Raw genomic sequence first — 24,437 nt, 5'->3', positions numbered from 1 at the left:
AGCTATCTCTTGGTTTCTACTGTGTGTTTTAATTTACTTTCCCTTTTCAGGTTTTTTTTTCCCCTCAGAGGTCGTGTTCTCTGCCTCAGCTGTACTGGCAAGATGTCAGTCGTGGTCTCAAAGTTTGGCTCTGAAATCCTCTGGGATGGAAAGGTTAGAAAGTCTCAAAACCCTGCTCACTTGAACCCACTCAGAAGAATCAGTGAGAATGATGAAGTCACTGTGAAGGGACTCTTGCTCTGGCACTGAGACTGAAAAGCACAAACCACCCCAGCATCCGCTTCCTTCTCAACACCCCCTCTGGTCTCCAAAACTGCTAGTCAATTTTCTATAGTGCAGGCAGAGAATTATTTACTGCTCCATCTCCTAACTCCTGTAGAATACTGCATTATTCCCATTCTTACCAATTTAGCACTTTGAACGTGTATCAAATTTTCATGCCAATGCCTCTGTTGTATTTTCTCACCCTTAGCTTTTAGTTAAGAGAGAGCAGTAGCCTAACTCAGCAGACTGGTAGGCTGAACCAGTAGGAAAGATTGCAGTTGCGAGATTGCAACTGCGAGATTGTTTCTCAGTATTCTTAAGCTCACATGTCTTTGCTTTGAGCAAAGTTTTAAGCAGTTCTGCTCAGGATTTTTTCAGATACAGTATATTGACTTCATTAAAATTAATTAACAGTTAAAAAATGATTGTCATTTTTAAGCATGCTAATACAACACAATTTAGCTGAGGAGTCTCTCTTGATTCAAAAGAGAGTCCAACATTAATCTAAAGCAACAGAAATTAAAATATCGAAACAGAATTCTTATTGAAATTATTTGGAATAAAAATCTAGATTATTTTCATGAAAGCGTTCAGACTTTATTTTTATTGTGGTTTGTGGCAGGAAAATTTTTAAAACTCAAAAATGCTTACAGTGGCAGATGCAACCTTGCTCTTTTGATGAGTTTTTTATATATGGTAATTCAGTGCAAATTTTGTTATTGTAACTATACAGCTACATTTGTATCCCTTTGATTCCACACTGTAACAATGCTTACTAATTTGCTTTCCATGCTTGTCATCCTCATAATCATTTACTTTGCCTTTATCCTGGTTTATTGCACAAAAGTGATTTAATACCTCAATAATGGAATAAATTATACACTACAACTCCAGTTTTAAATGCCTATTTCATTAACACTTCCTAATTTTATTTTCTGCAGAAGATCTTCCATATAACTCCTTGTGCCTCCAATAAATCATTTTACAACTTTATAAAGTATTTGACAATTATATTAAATTTATTCTGTGCCTCATATATGGAATAATATTAAATATACCTCAGAGAGGTGTTTCAGATTTCATTTGCTGAACTATTAAAAGCTCAAAGATGAATATATATGAAAAATTTACCTACTGAAATAGATTTATTAATAATTTGTGTCTATAACAATCTGCCACAAATTGAAAAGGGCATGGATGAATAGGTAGCATTAGCATTCCTACTCCTCATACACAACTTTTACTACTAACAACTTAAAACAGAGAAGGGTCCTCATAATGACAGAATACCTCATTTATTTAACCGCATACTGCGTTTCCAGATTTTTCTAATCGCACTCATATTCTGTATGGGGACTATTGGTATATCTGGTATATCTCCTTTTCCTTTTTTTTTTTTTCCTTAGGTAACAGCCAAAAATCTCTAAAGCCTCTAAAGTTTTCAGACTCCTGCCTGAAAACTTCATCTTTTCCTTCCTCAGCTGTGCTCTTTACCTGCCTTGGGTTTGCTGTGTCTAGGGGCAATAATGCACTAGAGGCCAGAAATAAGCATAGGCACCTACAAGTAACGTGGGCATCTGAATGTAGGCACCTACAAGTAATGTGGGCATCTGAACTCCAGCATGGAAACTCTGGGAACTGCGTTGGTCCCCACCACAGCTGGACACCGTGGCTGGGCTGAGGTGGTGCAACTGCCTGGGAAATGTCACTTCAGCACAGCTGGGATCACTGGAAGCAAGAGGGACTATGGCTTGTGCAGGTGAGTAAGACTGCTCAGATGGAAGCATGCAGGCTTGGGGCCAGACCCCATCCCAAAAACCTGTTTCTGCTCCTCACTGGGTTCTAGCCTTGTCTAGTTTGCCCCTGGCTCCCCTCTCACAAACCCCACTAATCTTGCCTGTGGCCAGGCTTCAGAAGAAGCAGCAGAGTCACGTAATCCTGGAAGGTGTTTCCCAGCAGAGGGTGATGTGGAAGCAGTGACCTTCCAAGACATCCAGCTGGAGGAAGGTCTGTTTCTGGAAATACTGTGTCACCAAATCACCTTATCCCTTCCAACAGAACTCAGTTTTCTACCCCAACTTGGCACCTCTCCATAGATACTAACATGTCTTCCTAGGGATCTGGACAGACCTACAGGAGAAAGAGAGGCAATCACATGATCACAGAACTATAGAATGGTTTGGGTTGAAAAGGGCCTTTGAAGATCCTCTAGTCTAACCCCCCTGACATGGGCAGGAAACCTTCCACTAGTTAAGGTTGCTCAGAGCCCCATTCAACCTGGCATTGAACATTTCCAGGGATGGAGCATCCACAAATTCTCTAGGCAACTTGTTACAGTGTCTGACCACCTTCCTTGTAAAAGAAAATTCTTCCTTATATTCAATTTAAACCCACCCTCGAGTTTAAAACTGTTGTCTCTTGTTCTATCAGTGCAGGATTTGGTAAAAAGTCTGTCTTTCCTAGAAACACCTTTCTGTAGTGAATGGCCACAGGTGATCCTAAATGCTTCTGAGATTGCCAAAACAGATAAAACTTGCTCTCACATATTTAGGCACCAAGACAAGATCTATCTGCCTAATCTAGATTTTTTTCCACACTGATATCCCTATATAGACATTGTTATCCATTCATAGCCAGTGAAGAAAAATTGGACTTTCTTAAAAGCACAGCATCACCAGAACACAGAATCATCCAAGCTGGAAGACACCTTCAAGACCATCTAGTCCAACTATGAACCTGGCACCACCGTTATCAACTCTCAATCATATCCCTAAGGGCCACATACAGACATCTCTTGAACATGTCCAGAGAGAGTGAATCAACCACTTCCCTGGCCTAACCACTGTTTCATTGAAAAAAAATTTCTAACCTCTGATCTAAACCTTCCCTGGCATTACTTAAGCCCATTTCCTCTTGTCCTTTGAACTTGAGACATGGCAGAAGAGACCAACCCCCAGCTGGCTACAGCCTCCTTTTAGGCAGCTATAGAGCATGATAAGGTCACCCCTGAGCTTCCTTTTCTCCAGGCTACACATCCCCAGCTCCCTCAGCTGTTCCTCGCAGGACTGTGCTCCAGACCCTTCACACCTCCACTGCACTGCTCTGGACTGGCTCCTGCCACCCAACATCTTTCCTGAGCCGAGGGGCACAGAATTAGACACAGCACTCAGTGTGTGGCCTCACCAGCGCTGAGTACAGAGGGACAGCCTGGTCCTGGTCCTGCTGGCCACACTATTGCTGATCCTGGCCAGGTGCCATTGGCCTTCTTGGCCACCATGCCATTGACCTTCTTGGCCACCTGGGGACATGCTGTACTGACATCTGAATAGACAACATTCACAGACTTTCCCTCACCTACTAACAGTTGACTTCAGAGAGTAAAATATTTTATTATATAGGCAAGCTTGGCCTTTATAGTTTTCTTCCCAGCACTGTGAAGGTTAAGTAGCTTCAAGTGAATGTTCGTACTCTGTCCTAGAAGTTGATCAAACATGTTACAGGAGAATATATTACTAAGAGAAAATTCAGTTTTACAGTATGAAATTCCAAGTAAGAACTGAAATCTATTAATCTAATGCACAGTCTAAAGTAAACTAATCAATTTTTCATATACGTCAGAGGAGACATGAAATAAACTGACAGTGACTCACTGAAATAGAAGTATTCACTTCTTTGAAAAGACAGTAACATGAGCTTCTGAACAAATGTACTGCAAGTTGAAAGAAAGGACACAGGCTATGTTCTGGGCATAAAGATGTGATTGTCTAAATGGCATTTTTCCATTGCAAAGTTTCTACTGTTCTTAAAAAAATATAATACTCTATTCTCAAAAGACATATGAAAGTTGGGAGGAAATAAGAGCTGAGAAATAGCTACTGCTCTGTGTTTGAAGGGTATTTTAGCTCATCAAATGCAACCTTTGAGAGAAAGGTAAAGACACCTTTTATGCTTATTAGGGAAAAAGCTTACATGACATTTCCCAAATCTCCTACTTATCCAACTGTCCAGTCAGCTGCAGCAAGTGCCAGGACCAGCAGAGAGCCAGGATGGCCGCTGTGTCTTGTCTCCTAGAATGTCACATTTTCAACTCTCATCACTGCTGTTTCTTTTTCCTGTTTTTTTATGTCCATCTGACAGAGCTGGAATAGATTCATTTTCTATAGGATCTGAAAAAAAGGCCATATCTATCTATTTTCTGTGTTTCATCATAGATTTAAAGGCATGGTGAATAGATTAATAGGTGGAAGAAAATATGGGGTCCTTTTCTAAAGAATGAAAATTTCAAGGACTGGGCTAGCCAGGTGCTTCTGGAAAGAGTATGGAGAAGGAGGAAAGAAGGGGGCAGCCCTGGGTCTCTCTCCCCTCTGTGCAGACCTGGTTGTTACCCTTTAGGCCACTGCAGTGAAGCACATCTTTTCTCAAGCCAAGTGAAGAAAGTTTGTGGGTGAAGTTCCTGAAATGAGGGTTTGTCATCACTGTTCCTGTGCCTCTGTCCCTCTTTTCAAGTGGATGTTGAGTGTCATTTTTGGTCACAAGACCATGTAGAGAACAAGAGCTTCTAAAGTTCTGGGAAAGCAATATTTTATGGGTGCATTCATATGGAAATAAACAATAATTTTAAAAATACTATATAATCAGTAAATCCCACAATTTGCACAATCCAGAAATAGAAACTATGGTTCCTTACAGGCTTTTATCTTGTTATCATTATTTCTCATTTCTTACATAACAAACTGGTCTTGACACTCTTCCTCTTACCGTTTATAATCCTAACTTCCATGTACCCTTATATTTGTTTCAAAATCAACTACTGAGGGTTTTTTATCTGGTTTTCCTCCTCTTATCACCTTTCCTCACAAAAAAATTATCCTATTGTCTATTCTCCCCAATTTAAAACGTAAATGTGCCTATTCATTTGAGGCTGCTATCTCTAGAGCAGTATGACGCTGTTTGCACGCTATTAGTGGCCACATTTTTGGTTTTCTTTCCCATCCTATAAATACAGTCCTGATTTTTGTCATTTCTGCTCCTTTAAATGTAAAAATTATCAGCTTAAAGAAAAAGAAACACTTATCTGCTGATGCTGATGGCAGCAGCTGAATGCCAGCAATTCTGAGTACAGCTATGAATATATATTGCTGCTGTCCTCTACTAGTGAAAGCAGGAGCACTTGGCTCTGTGAATGAATATTTCCCAGATATTCTGGATACCCAGTAATACTATATTATTTGCATACCACTTTTGTCATTAGAATGAAAACATGTCACTTTGTCATAGCTCTGCAATGAACATTTGTACACTACTAGAAATTATTATCTTGTGTTACAAAAAATATTTCATTATAGAGAAGCTGATGGCTTATTAAATGGGAGGTACTCCACCAGAAAAGCAGGTGTTAGTACAGATTCCTCAACCTCCCGGGGATATTGTTTCATATACACTTGAAAAGACCAACACTAATAATAGAAAATAGAGGCAAAGATACGAAGCAGAGAAGAAAGGTGTCTTATCTATATCTACAAGTACACACAAGTACTAAGTACTAATTTACATTTAATATATATTCCATATTCTAATAAAGTGAGATAGCATGTTTTAAAAACACATCTTCTAGATACAATTTATGCTGTAAATAAAAGAAGCCTAAAAATTTATGTATCACATAAAATAATCAGCAACACTGGCTCATTTACACCAACAGAAAATTTGTCCTTCATAGTTCAGGTACACCATTTCTGAGTATAACACTTCTTTTCTGTTTTTTCCAAGTTTCTATTGAAGTTTGAAGGTCAGAGAATGCTTGACTCAGGTACAGTTACCTCAGGATACTTTTTTTCTGACCTTTAGGTAACTGATGAGTATTTTAAGAAGCCACATGGATTTTGAGCCATTCTCATGGCATTTATTCAGGAAAGAATTATTCCTGATATTTGGCATTTCTGTATTTCATACTGCCGGCACTTCAGCTATCATCATTGCTCCAGCTCACTGCTCAGACAAATGTTGGATGAGGTCTGGGCCATCCACTGCTCTCGTGATCATAGGCTTCAACTTTTTTACAGCAATGTCTTCAATTTCTCAGTATCTGATTGCAGATCTGCCTCAGTGATAAGTGTCTCCATTAGAATAGATTCATTTTATTTTCTCAGTCTCACTCCACATGTTTAAAAAGGTCTTAAAGATTTAGGAACTAATAGAGCTAGGCAAATACAGCAAGAATTGTCAGTGACTTATTGGTTCACAATATTTTAATGAATTCTCTTAATCTGTGTCCAGCAATAGTCCAACGTGTGGGTTTCACAAGTTGGTGGAGCTAAAGAATCAGCAATTTTTAAATAATTATTGGAGTCTAACATCAAGACTCACTTTCCATAAAATACTTACACCAGAAATCAGATTTTAAGAGCTCTGAGAATTTAATAGGGAATTGGAGCACTCCTGTTAGTGTGAATAAGCTAAGGAAGAATTGCAGCTGTATTTTAGTAAGGTGGAAGTCACCACTCTTGAGATAAGAATAATTGCACTGTTCAGAGATGGTAGGAGCATGCTGGCTCTGCAAGCCAGTTGGCCACACAAACCTCTTTCTCATTTCCATTTCTTCTCAAGCCACTTCAAGCAGTACTAAAGAATGCACATTTCTTTAATAGCAAACATTTAACTAGTTTTAAGATCTGCAGGCTACACAAAAGCCACGTGGCAGCTTGAGAAGTCCCTCAGTTTACTGCAAACAAGATTTATCTATTGTCATATCAGAAGGAGCCATGCCTCAGTAAGCCCTGCAGTCATCTGATCTGTAAGGGCATGTTATTTAAAGATTTCATAATTAGTTCATTATCTATGAATGGGCTATGGGCTATTTTCCAATTAATCTACTAATTTTATTCAGGAACTACACACTAACAATAGTGGATCAAAAGAAAATGTATTCCTTTTGCTTCAAGTGCTTCTGTATTGCGCTGGTAATTTCCTCTGCTCTAGAGCGATTTATTTCTTTCCTCGTTTTTCACTTCTGGCCTGCCCTGATATATCAGTTTGATTAGGGTGTCTGAGGACTCAGGTTTCCCCACTGGAAGTGCAATACTGAAAGGGCATTTCTTCTCCAAACCAGAAACATCGTCTGAGGCTAAAGATAGATTAAAGTAAATCTGAGGAGTTGAGGAGGATGGGGAGAAGTTCAAATTCTAAGAGTAGTGAAATAAAGCACCTCTTTATTGGCAACTTTGATCAATACTAGAAGGGAAGAGAAATCAGCACTCATTGCTTTTGCCAACAGTTTTTCCATGAGTACAACAGTAGCCCTTTTCTTCTTGATAAGGTGATGTCTCAGATGTAAACCTCAAAAAAAATATTCATTTTAGCTATCAAAGCCTGTCACAATCCAAATGAAAAATAAGCAACTGAATAACTAATTTCCAATTTTAAAAAAAGTCCAGGTAATTAAATAACATCTGCTTTAAAAAATTAACAAATTTAAACAGGAGAAATCCTGCACTAATGCCCAGGCTGATGTCGAGCATATAAGTGTCACCACCATTTATTCTACTTATGACTAGACATCCAGTGCTTCATCATGTTTTAAACACATTTCCCCTAGTCAGTCTCAATCAGCTAAAGGAATAAGTCACAATGCTTTGACATAAATACTTTCCTGGGGCTGCACCTTTAAAAAAAAGTTCTTGAATTATTCTGACAGTAAGTGGTGACAAACAAAGAAAGTGAAATAAATGATAGTGAAATACTATTTTTATCCAATTTAGAAAATTTTCTCAGATTGTTTCATATGTTTGCCCACTTCTGTTAAATGGGGAATGTGCCCTATGCTAGAAACATGGGAGGTTTTTAGCTAGTCTTACACAGCATGGGAAAATTATTTTTATAATAAAAACTGGATGTTCAAACTTTGGAATATTTCACTATATCTGGGTAAAAGGCTGAAACATTAAAATACACAATTAAATATAACACCTTGCAGTTGCTGTGTGTTGTCTGAATGGATTAGGGGAGATTTTTCCTTCAACTTTTTTCCTTATCCATTCATATAGGCAAAGAGGTTTATTTCAGGATGATCTTTGAAGGAATATAAGACCACAGGCATGCATGCAAGCACGACTATTTTCTGGTTTTGACCACTTGTCATTTATTACTCTTTTCAGTCAGATGCACAAAATGAGAGCTCACATGGTTCCCTGTGTAAGTGCCAAAGTCCAAGATGTCAATGTTTAGGACCAGAATTGCACAGAGACACTGCCAAATCTGTCCATTCCCAGAGAAGCCACAATGGGGTGATGTCTCAATTTAGCAGCAGAGCTCCCATATATATAAAAAGCATTCCTATTAAACCATATTTTATTTATTCTAAAAATAAGCAGTCACTTGCTTGATTTGACAAATAGAATGGGATTCAGCTGAGAGTAAGACATCTAAATTTATACATCTATGTACAGGGATTCAGATATGACCAGGTGAGACCCTACTAAAGTTAGGACACAAGCTATCAACCAGATATTGAAATGATAAAGTTATTTAGCTGACTAGCTGCTACAGTAAGATTCAGTAGCCTAAACAGAGGTGTCCAGCGTAGTTTGAGATGCTGTGAATTATCTTTGATGTCTTCAGTTGCTGCCACAGAAGTGTGGAGGTCTGCTGTGCCTGCCCTATCTGCCTGTCCTGGGCAGGTCTCCTGGGCATCACAAGAACCACAGGAAGCCTGTGCTCAGGAAACTCAGTCCCACCCCAGGCAGCTGCCCCTGGGATGAGATGAACTGGTCTACAGGCATGAATGACTGCATCATCTGTCACAGGAGCATAAAGTCCTGGCTAATGCCTACCTGTACAAACTGTAGTTCAGATATCTTGGTTTTGAACTGAATCCCGACCACAAGCTTCCCTTTCTTCTGAAACAAACATGTCATTCCAAGAAAGTCTAGGAAAATACAAGGCTGTATCCCCAGCAATGCCAAAAGAAGAAAATACTATTTTCTACTTTGCTTTTTGACTTACAGCATTACAGATTTGTTTCCTGCTGCTGCTTTTGAGGATTGGGCTGCATATTTCCCATTTGCAGATGTGATGTATAGGGAGTACTCTCCCTCTTTTCAGCCAGCAGTTCCAATCATTGTAAATCAAGCCTGGAAATTCATCATCATCTGGGGAGCTTCCAAAACAGTAGACAAGAATGTCATTTTTGTGTGCTTTTATACTGCTCGTCAATCTGGACTTAGTTTATGCCCAGAAGAGCAACTTTAATAAGAAAGGCTTGAGCTAAGGTTTCAAAAGATGAAGCATCCAGGAGTTTTAAGATATTCACACCCTACAGCTTACTCCTACCTGGTGCTGCATGCCATTGCTCTTTTGCAGGACCAGAATAGCTACTTGTGTGGCTTGTGACTCAGGGAATTACCCAGCTCAAAAATAAGCCAGAAATTAAAGAAAATCATTAAAGGAAAGAGAGGTTATTTCAAATCAAAATCGATAGATCCAGTTTACAGTGTAGCCACAGGAAGCAGAGCTGGAAAGCGAGTACATAGGGATGAGAACAGGGAAAAGGTCTGGGGGAGGGATGAGAGATGGAAGAATAGGGCAAGAATATTTCGAACTAGTTTTGCAACACATTCCTTTGTCATGAGAAACTGCAGTCTGAAATAACCTCATTTCTAAACAAGCTGTAGCCTGGTGGTTGGTATGTGCACCTGACAGCTAAGACTCACTCATTGAACTCCACTCTGCGATTTCCATCAGGAAAGGTTCTGCCCTCTCAGATAAACCCTTTAATGGAGTGAAAATAGATGGGGAACCTACTGCATTTACAGAGATTTCTGTCTCTCAGGCATCTCAAGGATAGATGGACCTCCTGAGTTCCTCTGCTAAGGAAGTAAATATCCTTCCTTCTCTTCAGGAGATAAAAAACCAAAACTTGCACAACTTGGCTACACAGACCAGTTTTAAAATCTTAGGGAAAGGCTGAACTGGGCAATCCCATGGCTTCTGTCAGCCCAGCCACATGGCTTGCCAGAGGTTGATTCAGCTCTGGTACAAATGTGGTGGTGCAAGGTAATGGAGGGGCACCCTGCCCCACAAAAGTCTCTCCTGCATCTGGGACTGCACCCAGGCTGTATCACTGGTCTCTGCATGCACAGAGACAACTGCTGGGGCCAGACTGTCAGTCACCTAATTACCTGGATATGCAGTCAAATCCCACCTTCTCAATCTGAAAAATACCTCCAGGTAGTCTTCAAGGAATAAAAAACATATGTATACCCAGCTTTTGGGTTTGCTCGGTCTTGTTGCAGCCAGGGGGTCACTCCTGGGTGATGTGGTCACACCTCAAGCTGCAGTTCTTTACCTGTGTTCTCTTCTGCTACGTTGATACTGTTACCTGAGATAAATTTGACATTTCCAGAAGAAAAGCAGATTTTCCTCTAAAATCATCATCTGTTCCTAATTTCCCTGTCAATTACAGAACAGCTCCCAGGCTCAGAAGGGAACAATAGTTTCCCTCTGAGGTGATAACTTTATGACATGCTACGCTGTTCAACTGCTTGCTTTGCTGTCATGGTGTGCATTTTATCTTGCCGAGAGCTGGAAGCCTTAATTACAATCTTGTGTCTTCCATTGTTTGAGACAAATGACTAAGTGACTTATAAAGACAATTAGATTTGAATCTGCTCTAACTAATCTCTTTCCAAGTGTGATATCCTATTAGACACACCAGGCCTTTTTCTGAAGGGAATAAGGGCAGATGGGGAGAGGAGGCCTTTGAAATTCTGTTTCAGGGACTAAAAAGCTGAGTAATCAATTGTCATTGCTGAGTTTTCTTTGGTTGTCACCAGCTTCCTTTTCTATTCTTGCTGCACTTAAATACACCCAGTTGAAACTAGATCTACAAGAATAATAGGAAGTGGACAAGAACAATAACTCCAAGGCACTGTTTCGGGAAAATTAGCTGTTTAGCAGGAGCCAGAAGTGAAATTCTATGGTGGTGTGCTCTGATTGTTCTGTAGTGGGGGAGAGGAGAGCACCCAACTTTCCATTCACTTTGAACTTGTCTTACTGTCTTTAGGATCTCATGTCTCACTGGTGCAGAGGGACATGAACATACTTCAATATTACATAACCTTTGTTCTGAAGAGATCATTAACCAGCCCATTACACCAAAATGGAATTCACAGAATGACTAGGTAGGAAGAGATCTTCAAGATCATCGAGTCCAACCCATTGAGTCCCAACACCTCAACTAAACCATGGCATCGAGTGCCACATCCATTCTTTTTTCAAACACATCCAGGGATGGTGAGTCCACCACCTCCTCCTGACTACAGCCACCTTTCAGGAAGTTGTGGAGAGTGATAAGATCACCTTTGAGTTTCCATTTCTCCAGGGTAAACACCCCCAGCTCCCTCAGTCATTCCTCACAGAGCTTGTCTTCCAAGCCCCTCACCAACCTAGTTGCCCTTCTCTGGATGCTCTCAATACCTTTAATACCTTTAAAAACAGAAGAACATTTCTTACTTTTCCTCCTGAGTAATTTCTAAAAATTCATATTTGTCTTTCCTAACTCACACCTTAGTGCTGCATGTCTTACCCTTTGGTTTTCTTTGTGGACAATTCTTCTCGAGGTTGACTGGATAAAGGATCAAGCATAACAGGTTTGCACCAGAAATTCAGGAGATGAGGCAAGGAAAGCACAAGAGGCCCAGCACTGCAATAGATCATGGGGGGAGATGATATTTTTTGAGAAGTATGTGGGCAAATTTTTATCAGACCTGGTTTTGATGGAATATTTTCTGTTGGGAAATGCCAGAGGACATCCCAGGCAGGCAGAACTAAGCCTGGGCCTGCTCCAGCTTCATAACCAATGCAGTAAATTATTGCCATACTTTTCCTCCTCCCTGTGGTGCTGGGGAAGCTCCCATGGCCCAGCAGCAGGAGGAGCCTCCCCTTGCTGTAAGCTACTTTGCAGGGCTCTGCTCTCCAACAAGTGCGCTTGAAAAATATTACTCAGATAGATTTAGCTGCTGGAATTTGAAAGACCTCTCCCTCTTTCACCCAAGAGTCATATATACTTAAGCAAAATATGAAAATAAATAAAAATCAATTTTCTATACACTGACATTCAGTTACTGATGCATTAATTTATTGCTTTAATTTTTAATTGTTTATATTAACTAAATATAATAATTAATTCTTCCTTATTTATGTTGTCTATTCATCTAAAAATGGCACATTTGCTTATCCTAGTGTTATTAAATCACAATAACAAGATCTGAAAGACCTACTTCTTTCAATGAACCATCCCAAGATGGAGGTACATATAATTTTCCGAAAGTTTGAAAAAAAAATCTACGTCAGATTATAACTTATTTTAGTTCCCGTGTGTTAGCTAAAAGGGTACTGCACACAGCAAAGAACAAAAGATTTTCTGATACATGTCTTTAGAATATACATTTTTCAAAAATACCTTATATGAATTTTATATATCATAATATAAATGATTTTTATATATCATAATGAATCTTGCAGATCATAAACCAATTTTTAAAGTGATTTTCTGAATCTCACTAAACAACAACCTGGATCTTAGACTATCTTTGCAAATTATTTCTATATTTATAGGGCCCATCATGTGTATTTCCCACACTCAAATTATAGAACAATAATGTATTTTATTATTTTTATTTATATAAATTAACCATGTAATGTGTAAATGTTTTCTGAGTTCAAGTGTGTTTGCACATTTAAATTGATTGAAAATTAGATTGGTTCTAAATATAACATAATGTAACATAGCATACATAACAGTGTCTGGAAATTTGTGACTTATATAAAACTTTCTTTATGAAGCTTAATGTACCAATGAAAAGGTTTAATAGAGCCAGTTTTCATTTCTAGCTGAGTAACCAAAAATGCACTTTAAACTTGGAAAAATAACCATTCACTTTATACTACTTCGATCCCATGTTTTTATAAATTCTTTTTACAGAGGTAGGTGAACATCTTCAGAATAAGGACCCTTGGGAATTTTAACATAACTTCATGAAAGACCTTTGCTTGCAACACAAGTAGTGTTTAAGTTTCTAGGCTGGATCTCTTGCTCTGCAAAATATTCCAGCAATTTAGAAAGATATTTCAAGCATAGAAAACAGAAGGGTGCCCTCCTAAATATAGGATTTGAGTAATCCTCTAGAACAAGGGATTCATGTTGTCTTCCTACCTGGAACTACTTGAAGGCATCTCACTTAGTGAAGGCATCTCATACCTTGTTATGCTTTGCAACATTTTGAGATGAAACTAAAACTATTTTGCAACAAAGGGCATTGGGTTGAACTTGGTTGGCCACCAGGTCACCTACAAGCTGTTCTATCACCTCCTCCTCTCAGCTGGACAGGGAAAAATAAGATAAAAATCTTCTGGGTCAATGTAAAGTTTAATAACAGAAAAGCACAGGACTCACATGGAAGCAAAGGGAAACAAAAGGGTTTATTCTGTACTTCCAATCAGCAGGTGATGTCCAACAGCTCCTAGGAAATAGAGCCCCCAGCACACAGAGCAGTTGCACTAGAAGACATATGTAACACTGAGTATGCCAGTCCTCCTTTCTCTTAGCTTTTATTGCCAAGATGACCTCACATGGAATGGGATATTGCTTCCACTGGGTCAGCTGTCTCAGCTGTGTCCTGTCCCAAGCTGTCATGCCCTCCCAGCCCACTGTCCTGTGGATGGGATTGGAGAGGCAGCCTTGATGCCGTGTGCACACGTTCAGCAGTGACCAAAACACTGCCATCCCACTGACTCAGTCGCAGCCACTAATGCAAAGCACAGCACTGGGAAGGCTTCTATAATAAAGGAGAGCTCCACCCCAGCCAGACCCAGTATGTGTATTCAAAATACTCACAGGAATTCCTGCTCCAAAAACAGCTGGAATTTCATCTGCTACTAGAGCATATAACTGAAACATTTCCTGAGTACCTCAAACATAGCAAGCAGCTAATCCAAATTAGGAATTTAACATTCAATTCATTCTTTTGTTGTTGGTGTTTGACCCATTATTTTTGTAAATGCCTTAGTTATAATTTTGTCTTTTTCCTCTTCACTTATAGACAGAGAAAGCTGCAACCTTAGGATATCTAGAAGGGATTATACATACCCATGACTACCTTACTCTCCAGAGCAGGAACTGGAAATTCTCAAAAGGAACAGCTAATCCTGTGTAGAAATAATGTTTTCTTTTCTCTGGGAATTGGCTTAGCTCAAGTTCTATAAGGGTGTCGAAATGAAATAAAAAATGTCCCAGGAACACAGAACACCAATATCTTTAAAGTACATCCTAAGAATGTGAAGTAAAATGCTACAAAGCTGTATAGGTCAAAACAATACTACTTTTGTTGACTCAACAAAAAAAAAATTTCCCACTCACAAAAAAAAAAAAGGAAAAGAAAAAGAAAAAGAAAAGAAAAAACAAAAACAGCTTGGAGAAACTTTAGATTACTTGGGATCTTTGATTACTTACTGAAATATAGCCTGATATAAATTTACCTCTTTTCAAAAAAAACATTCCAGGGCTGGAGAGGTATGACCAGACTTTTTTGATTTAAGGGTCTTCAATCCTCAGAGAATAAAATTGTTATATATCACCTTCTTATCTTCAGTGATTTTTAGCTGATCTGAGACCTACATCTTCCTTTGCTGCCACTTCCATGTTTCTTTCCAGAAACATGAGTTGCACATTAACTGCGACCTATAAAGTTTTCTGTTCAATGAAAGCAGCACAGCATACTTTTTGCTTTGTGTAGCCTATTTGCTTTTTGTAGACTTGAATGGAGTCAAGTTTAGGCATCTGAACAGCCTAAACAAAGCGAATAGTGATTTAGTGTGCATTTTCTTGGAACCAAACTCATTAACTCCACAAAACTAATTTGTCAACCCCCAAAAGTATGTACATGCCATGATGCAAAATCAGAGCTGTTGGATCTAAGCTTAACAATTCCTCAGTCCAGAAATTACAAAGGCTCTTTTTTCTTAGCAGCTGGGGGCATTCAACTACCAAAAGACTACAGAAATGCAAGTTATGAGAAGCTACTTAGGCATCTCTAACAAACTCTCCTCCTAACATGTCATGTCAGCAGCAGCCAAAGAGGTAAGCAGGAGAATTGCAATTTTACATGAATTTGCTCTGAGTAAGGAGTCTGAAAAAATTCACAGGGCTTTAATTCCCAAGTTTTTTTCTAAAATACTTTCCTTCTTTGTGCAAAACTGGCTGATTGAAAACATCAGGTGATGTTAATAGTGCTGTTAAATAGATGATAATTTCTCCAAGCTGAAGCACACCAGCTTGGCATTATATTAAAATAGGCTGAGTGCAATTTTTTCCTTGCAATTTGTGGAAAATGTAACTGGTCTTTTTTCTTACCAAAAAAACCAAACCAAACCAAAACAAAGTCCATAGAAATCAACAAAATAATCCCACACCTTTAGACAAAAACCAATCCCCAGATGAAAGCCTTGACACTTTTCTTTCCCATGGTATGTCAGGGCACAGCACAGGTCAGCTGGTAGCTGCTCAGTTTAAAAGCATCTCCCATGGGAAGCAGGGTCAGCCCAGGATGGACCATTCCCATAACACATCTGGGAATCTGACAAAGGAAGGGGCTGCCCTTGGCCACACTACCTCCAAGCCATCACCTGAACTTCCAGGAAGGGGGATGTTCCTGGGGCCCTGATGCTGTGCTTCATATACACCACCAGACAGTGCCAGGGAGAGACTGCACACAGACAGGCAGAAAGCCTTTCCACACAAAATACCGAAGCCAAAATGGAACTTCTGCTGCTCAACTTTTCTCTATCTGTTCACTCTTTTATTCCATAGGTACTAATCTGTTAAGCTAACTGCTGTATTCCATCTATGCTTTGTCTTGACAACCAATCCAGCCCCTGAACAATATCCATACTTCATGAGAGGAGAGATTTTACATCATTTTATTTGCTGTCTTAGGTCCTGCTTCTGAAAAGAACCTTACACAGGCCCAGGGTCCTAATTTCTTTTGTGAGGACAAACAACATGAAAATTTGAGTAGTGGGTTTATCATACAAGACACAAATGCATCCACAATCAGTACAAGACAAATTTCCAGGCCAAAGCAAAGTGCTCCATGTTAAGGATGGTGGGCAGCATTTTCTGAAATGCCCATGTCCATAAAGGGTGTCAACAAAAGAGCAGTGGGGAAAGGAACCATAGCAGGATTTGGAATTGTCAGTGACTCCTTCACAACAGCTTCTCACATGCAAGTTTTACTCCACTCTCAGAATGTTGTGAAGTGGTCTAGGACTCAGAATGCTGCTCTCATCAATCTTGAGATGGTGAAGCATCAGAAAATTTTGTCAACATGTGACTGAGGACAATATTGTGGTCAGAGAACAGCAGGCATTCAGCAAAGCATTGAGCTTTGACACCATCAAAGCAACTTCAGTCACAGGACAACTGCTCAGTAAGTCTGATTCAATAGCAAATGTCCTGGCAAACAGCAGGATGCTAAATACAGAGAGCCATGAGCCATTCAGTTCTTTGTAAATGGTCCATTTGCTGCAATAAAGAAATGAGGGTCAACAGGGAAGTGCTTTCCCTATTTATTTATTTCATTTTTCATAGGGTCAATTCATTCTGGACCATTAGGTTACATATCCAACCAACCCTAGAATCATATCAGTTTCTTAGAATGCCCTCTTTTTTTTCTATTGCTTTTAACAAATTTTTCTCTCAAGTATTACATATAACTGAAAAACCAACACAAGAGAATTTCTTCCTTCTCAAGTGCTATGAAAGGACAAATAACTATAACAATAAGCCAGATTTCTTGCTTCTGTAACTTCATTGATTTAAAAGTGTTCAGATGCAGATAATCTGGGATAATAACTTCTTTCAAGTGTGAGCAGATAAAACCACTAAACAAAAAGCTGCCATAATAGCAGCAGATTAACTATCACAATACATAGGACTAAAACAGTTCTTATTTAAACCAACAGAGTGATCCACCTTGAATCATTAGGTGAGCTGCTGTTTGGAAACCAGACACAGATTTTTTGATAACAGAGTACTTTTTGAGGTAACCTAAATAGAAGATGCTCAGTGGAACTCCTTCATGAAAACTAACAAGACATACCAGAGAAAGGTCGCTATCTTCACCTCAGATGTGTTTATGTTGGATGTGGAGTTGTTTTTATTTCATCTCTAGAAAGCAGTGCAGTAAGCAGCAGGAGCGTAGAGGTAATATATGCTTTATATCTTACCAAATTCTTGTTTGAATGCAACCTCTCTAGTTGCATCCAGGAATTTATCAAAAAATAGACTGCATGATCAGCCTCGTCATATATCATGTCACTTGCACTTAAGTTGGATTTGGTATATGATTGTGTTGGTGTTGCCTTTGGATTCTGCTTGCTTTTCTGTACACTGAGATACTCAGTGTGTGTTGTCCTCACTAAACATATACACAACAATCCAGGCTCAGGAGCATTTTTTGGACGTGCTTTACTTCGCAGGTGATGGCTCAATGTAAATACACAAGGCTGCTTCTGGAGAAGCTGTCAAAAATGCTTTGGCTAACATAGAGACCTGGAAGATGAGACTTTAATTCACATTGTTTGTTCTGACCAAAAAGCATTACTTCTGGGTAATTTTTCTGGCAAATTTGAAGGGATTTTGTACACAGCTACACAAAACTACAATTGTTCATGTTTTTGTACTGGTGTTGGAAGTATTTTAATTAAAATTTTGTATGGGAAAGCTGTCTCATGAAAAGATTTTTGTGGGGTTAATTTTTCTCTGCCACAAACCCACTGACTAAAGCATGTTTATGCCAAAAATGTTTATGTGCATTTTTTTGCCTAAATTAAATACAGATGATAATTGCAATGAATCACTGAAAAAATAGCTGTATCATTTGAAACTGTAATTAAGTGAAAAGTGTATTAGCCTTCAAAAAACATTTGGATGGCTCTAAGTGTGCTGCCAAGGCTTAGCTTATTGCGTTCCTGTGACCATGACTGATACTGAGGACCATGTTTTAGTGATGTCCTAATGATTCATCATTGAGCATATTCTGATGACTTGATATTCTGGCAGATGAAGTGGACTTACAGAAAGATGTTGTCTGGGGCAAAAGCCTTTAATAAGTCTGAATAAAACTGGAAATTTTTCAGAAAGGTAGATGACTGTCATAATTTTTATATGTGTTGCACAATGTAATTGCTTTTTCATTGGTATTGCCAGTTTAAATCTGTGAAAATAGGATTCCATTTCACACGGGGAATCAAAGCTTAGGGAATGAAATGCCCTGTACCCAAATGTGCAGACTGAGTCATATTTTGTGGCTGCTGACAGGGATTTCAAAGAGACATACCCATGTCTTTTCTCAAAGACACGTGTGCCTGGCACTCATCCACCCCAGTCAGAAAGCTGAGGAGCAACTTGGAAGTGAGAAAGAGAGGAGAAGAGAAGTAGAATTTTGCATCCAGGCAGGAGGGGGGTGATCAGAGCTCTCCCGGGAGATCCAATACCCTGAACACACTCCAGGACCTCAAAGTCCTTTTCAAAGTGAGGGGCCCAAAACTGGACACAGTACTCAAGGCAGACTCTCACTGTGCTGAGTACAGGAAGAAAATGTGGTACAACACAGGAGCCATGCAGTAGGTATTGATGTAGCTTCATAGAGCAATGGGCCACATTAAAAGGACTGTTAAATGAAATGGAGCACATTAAATACAATTAATGTTTCTACTGCTTCTTCTACACATGCATTCAGCAGCGCAGACAATGCCTCACACATGCTGCAACAAATGCATACCCCAAAGCTCGCTACATTATCACTCCATAGTCGTGCCTATGCTTTGCCCACTTCTCCTTGCTGGTGAAAAGGTGCTGAGAGCATCCAGCCTCCCGGACTTCAGCTGCCAGGGCTCAGAGCCAGCGCCCCACCAGCACAGCCAGGAGAAGCCCCTCTCTCAGGGGACACAGGGAGCCCACAGGGTTGCTGTGGCTGCAGCTCCCAGTGCTTCCAGTGCATGCCCATGTGTTGGACCCCCAGTGCTACCTTGGCAGGCCAGCCTGGGGGACGATGGGGCCTGGAATGACTCCATTACTGGTTTTTTTCCAGTCCTGCTTTCACTCTCAGCCTCCACAAGGCAGGCCAGGGCTCTGATGTCTGTATTACAATAGCCTGTGAAATTTGTTCTGTTATTTCTCTATTACTATACTACAGATTAAAAAAAGAAAAAAGAAAATGCTGAGAATGTTATATCAAACTGCACTAACTTCCCTTGAAATGGTTGTAAATCTTGCTATCTTTTAACTCCATACAGTAGGCATAATATTAAATAAAATTAATATTGTTACTGCTTTCCCTATTCATGTATTCAATAATGCAAACCTGCACTTTATTTGAAGCTATGTATAAATTTAATATACATACCATTACAACAAGGTCACTTTGGAGTAATCTGTTTGATTGATTCCAGGGAGGTGGTGTGCAGAGGGAAAAGGTAATCTTGTATGGAAACCACACAATATCAACCTGAAAACAGCCTGTTTTCAAGTCAGAGTATATAAATGACAACTATTATAATTTCACTTATACCACACAGCCAAGCACTGGCTTGTTGCAGCTTTGCCAGTTATTTTCCATAATAAATTAAATTCTCTTCAGGGCTGGCCTTCTTTCTGTGTTTGTCACTCCACTATCAGAGTACTTTATACACACAAAATCACCTCTTGGTTTTTGCCTTCAGATGAATTCTTGTACCAGTTCCTCCACTTTGTGCTATCAAAACAATAACCTATCAATCAGGATGAAAAAATTTATGAAAAGAAGTAATATTTTCTAGAACATTTCTCCTCAGACCAATATTGCAAACAAACACTGTGAGGCAACAGACAGCACAGAAAGAGAAATTTCCATTATAGTATAAGTGTGAACAAGATATCCAAGCAGGAAGCACAGGCTCCTTTGCTCTGAGCCCTGTGCCATGCCAATATTTAGCTAGTGCTCGTCATCAATATTTAGGCCAGACAGAATAGGCTGATATTTAAATATTAGTATATTTGTGTTACAACCTTTGTATATTTTAAATCTGAAATGGCCATTAAACTTTAGGAGAATCCAAAGCACCAACATATTCCTCTCTTCTGCCTAGCAAGCAAAGGCCACTGGGTGCTGGCTCAAACCCAGCAGCAGTGGAGCATCTCCTCAGACAACTACCTTATTTCAAAAACATTCCAAGGGAAAAGGAAGTCATTACATCATCTCATCAGTTGCTCCAGCAGATATTTGATCCAAGTATCAAGAAAAAAATACTCATTGTACTGAATTTTAATTTGGTCAGCTGTCAGCTACTAAAAGTTAGTGTAAATGTTGAGGGTCTCTCTGCCTCTTTACTCCTTACCTTAGCCCAAAAGAGAGCTGTGGGGCAGGCAGTACTTCCTCAGCACCCTGATGATGTCTGTAAGGTGGACAGTGAGATAACAGTGGTTGAGGACTGGGGAAACTGAACGAGGAGTTTCTCCCTTATTGTTTATCACTTACATTGTACAGTGTGTTCATATATTCTGTCTTCTCTTAGCACTGGAAGGGGAAACAAAAGTTCTTAAATTATCAGAAAATCCTTTTTCATCACTGATCAAAAAATGCAGTCATATTTTCTACAGAAGATGAGTACAATAGGATCTGGAGTACAATATGTAGGAGATGAAATGCAAAAGATAGACTTGGTGTTTGTGTTCTCTATTATGAGAGTACAGCAAGCTCTCATAGCTCTCAGCAAGTTCTTTGTAGGTAAATTTTCTGCTGAGATCATGCACAAGACCACATGCATCAGGCCCAAGACTGCAGGTGGCAGATCATCTTGGGCTACTTTCAGACTTGCACCTAGATCTACTTTTTCTAACCACAAGCTATCAAATTGGACACCTCCATGAGGAGCTCTCATAGCTCTGCTCAGTCCTTGTTTTGTGCCTCAACACTTTCCACAAATTAGAGAAAACTTACCCTCTTTCTCTGTTGTATGCACAAAGCAGAAGATACCATGTGTTCATGCTCCATCCACCCTGACTATCTTTTTTCTTCAGTACTCAATTCTACATTACATTCAAAATCCCAAATTGTTTAGGGCTCATGCCTCCATCAACTTTTGCCATGACATTGATCTTCCTGTGCAAGCTGTAATGTGTGGAGGTTCTATGGATGAATAATGCTACCAGAAGTTTCTTCTTATATTGTTGGCATCAACATTTTTAAATGTATGCCTTTTGGTTTCCCACGTCACTACTTTGCTAATAGCAATTCTCCATCCATAACAATATTTTCCTGAAGAACCCTTCTAGTGTGAACATCTTTAACTGCTTTTAAAAGCTTTTAGACTCTTCAGGGAAGTCATAAAGCACTCAAATAATCTTTTAAAAAGCATTTGTGGTGGACTAATATATTGCCTCAAACATGCTAATTACATCTGATAATGGTTAAGTATTGCATTACAGGACAGGTGCAGCAAACTCAACATCAGCACTCTACTTTTTGTGTTCCATCATGTTAATGAAAGCAATAAATCAATGACATGTTTCAAACCTTGACTTGTCCCAGAAAAGGGAAATGCTAACAAAATTTAACCCATCCAGCTTAGAATTTCTCCCAGATGGATAGGCCTCTTTTCACTCTAGAAAGGTCTAAATTCTCCTTTCAGTGTAAAGGCAATCTTCCAAGATGCTGAGCATGCAATGGATCTGAATGTATCTTTTTTTGGGGAGACTGTATTAACTCAGAAGCAGGTACACTATTCAGATTAATGATAAGGGAAACAGAGTCCTGAGATGAATGATACGAGGGACAGAGTGTTATGGAAGATGATTTCACAGAGATAATAGGAAACAAGGAAACGTCATTTCAGAAAGCCAGAAAAGTCTTTTTTCCCTTTTGTGGTATAAACATGCAGAAAATTTCAGTCTCCAGAGGAAAAAAAGTAATATGAAAGGACTTTAAAATATTGACATCTCATAGTCTTGAGAATGAAGGTAAAATTAAGGCTAATGTTAAAAAGTCAATGGTCTAAAGGACAGGAATTTGAGCTATATCTCATTTGTCTAAGAGCATTGTGCAATTAAAGTCATTGATGATATGTAACCCTGTTCTCTATAAGTTGTGTACACCTTAGTCTGCAGGTACTGAACAGGTATTTCTCCTCTGAAGTTTTGGTATCCTTCCTTAACTGCTGTAGCATACACAGACATTTATTTGATGAAGCTAAAGGTAATCATAATTAACTACTAGTAATACCCCAGCATCGCTGGAAACTAAAATTGCCACTCTGAGAGGGACCAACATATGGCCCACCCAGATTTTTACTGTAAAATCTGATCAGTATGCTGGATGACAATGCCTTTAAGACAAAAAACCATAAAGGGCTGCAGGCATGAGCCTAGCGTGGACTGTCATGGAAAGCAATGAGAGTAACCGAGGTTCCAATTTCAATTGAACAAGGACCTGAACGCCTCTTGCAGTTAACAGAGGAATGATGATCCAGTTCTCTGGTCAGAGCCATTTTCATTTCAATAGGCCCTCTGCAAGAAACCAGTTTATGAAGAATTTAAGGAAATTAAGTAGATTCTTTGCTAAGGACTAAAGAGAAGTTATGTACCACATCACAGAAAAACCTTTGGTCGGCTCTGTTAAGCTTTTCTGCTAGCTGATCATGGTATCCCTAACTACTTGTTCTGACATCGTGGCACCTGGCTCCTACACAGCTTCAGCTCTGAAGAAGAGCTTTGAAGCAGGTCAGCTCCCAGCATCAAATGGCAATGTCTGAGCTAAGGTCATCCAGTCTCTGTGAGGTCTTTGAGGAATGTACATGACTTAAAGGTATAGCAGACACTACCAGTTGCAATACCTGAATTTCAGTTCTTGTTACCACAACGCTACAATACTTTAGAGTATTTGTGATGCCTCTCTGTTGTTTTTTTGTTATTTGAGTGCTAACAAAGTGTGGCAGCCATACCAAGAAAAAAGGACAGATATTACTTAGAGAATCTGATGTGACTGCATTGTAAATTTTCTTCATAGTTCACCCAAAGAAGTTCCTACAATGTTTCCCTCCATTTTTATTTTAATAACCTCTTATATGTAGCATCCTTTAACCTTGAGGAAATCTGTCTAAGCATTTATTGAGGAATCTTTCTGTCTGCCCTGCCTTGCACAAAGTTATTCTGTAAACAATTTGCTTTGATTGATGTGTACTGAGTATGGAGAAGCTTAGCAGGAAATGGCTTGGACAGCTCTTACCAAATGAGTAAACGTCAGCAAAGTATAAAAAGATTTTTGGTCTGGAAGAACATACAAAATTCTATTTATATTAATCACTGTGTTTGTTCAGCACCTGAATATGTGAGTTTAAAAGAATTTAGAGAAAGGAAGGCTGGTTTACTATGACAGTAATAGCAATTACCAGCTACTACAACTCAGTCCTTGCTAGTTTGAAATGAGAGGTAACTGAAATTTTTACTTGTCCATTTGTTTTTTTTAAAGGGTTCCTAAAATGCAGAGGTAAAACCTGTCATCTCTGGTGTTATTGTGCAGCTTAGAAGTAAATCAGGTGTTTTACTAAACCTTAGCCAACACAAATATATCATCACTAAGGAATTCTATGAATGCATACATTAACATTTCTATAAATTGTGTGACATTTTAAGAACATTATGGCAAGATTTTGAAAAAGTGGGAAACTTATTGAGATGGTCTGGAGGTATAACAGTGACCTGATTCTGTTTTCTTGAAGACAGAGAAGTAAAGCATACACAACAGAGGTAAAGAAGCCATGGTAAAAATCAAAAGTCTGATTTTGGTTTTTGAGTTTTATTTGTAGTTTCATTGTTAGAAAAACTTAGACACAGCACTTTTTTCTCTCAGCCACCTCAAAAACTGCCAATCTGATGCCAGTGGTAATCTGTGTAAGATACTGCTTTTAGCTGTCATTTTGGAGGTGTTCAAAAGGCTTGGACTCAACTAGCTAAAGCAAAGACTCCTTAAACAGAGGGCAAAAGGAAAGGGAGAAATGAGAAGAGGGTAGGGAAGCCTGGTAAAAATTAAAAAAAGAGCCATAGATTAGATTAGCTGTGAACTTGTAACTTTCAAAAGGTATCT

The sequence above is a fragment of the Camarhynchus parvulus genome, chromosome 3 (assembly GCF_901933205.1).
Source record: "Camarhynchus parvulus chromosome 3, STF_HiC, whole genome shotgun sequence".
Lineage (NCBI taxonomy): Eukaryota > Metazoa > Chordata > Aves > Passeriformes > Thraupidae > Camarhynchus > Camarhynchus parvulus.
The sequence above is the reverse complement of the archived record's forward strand: the minus strand, read 5'-3'. Positions refer to the sequence as shown.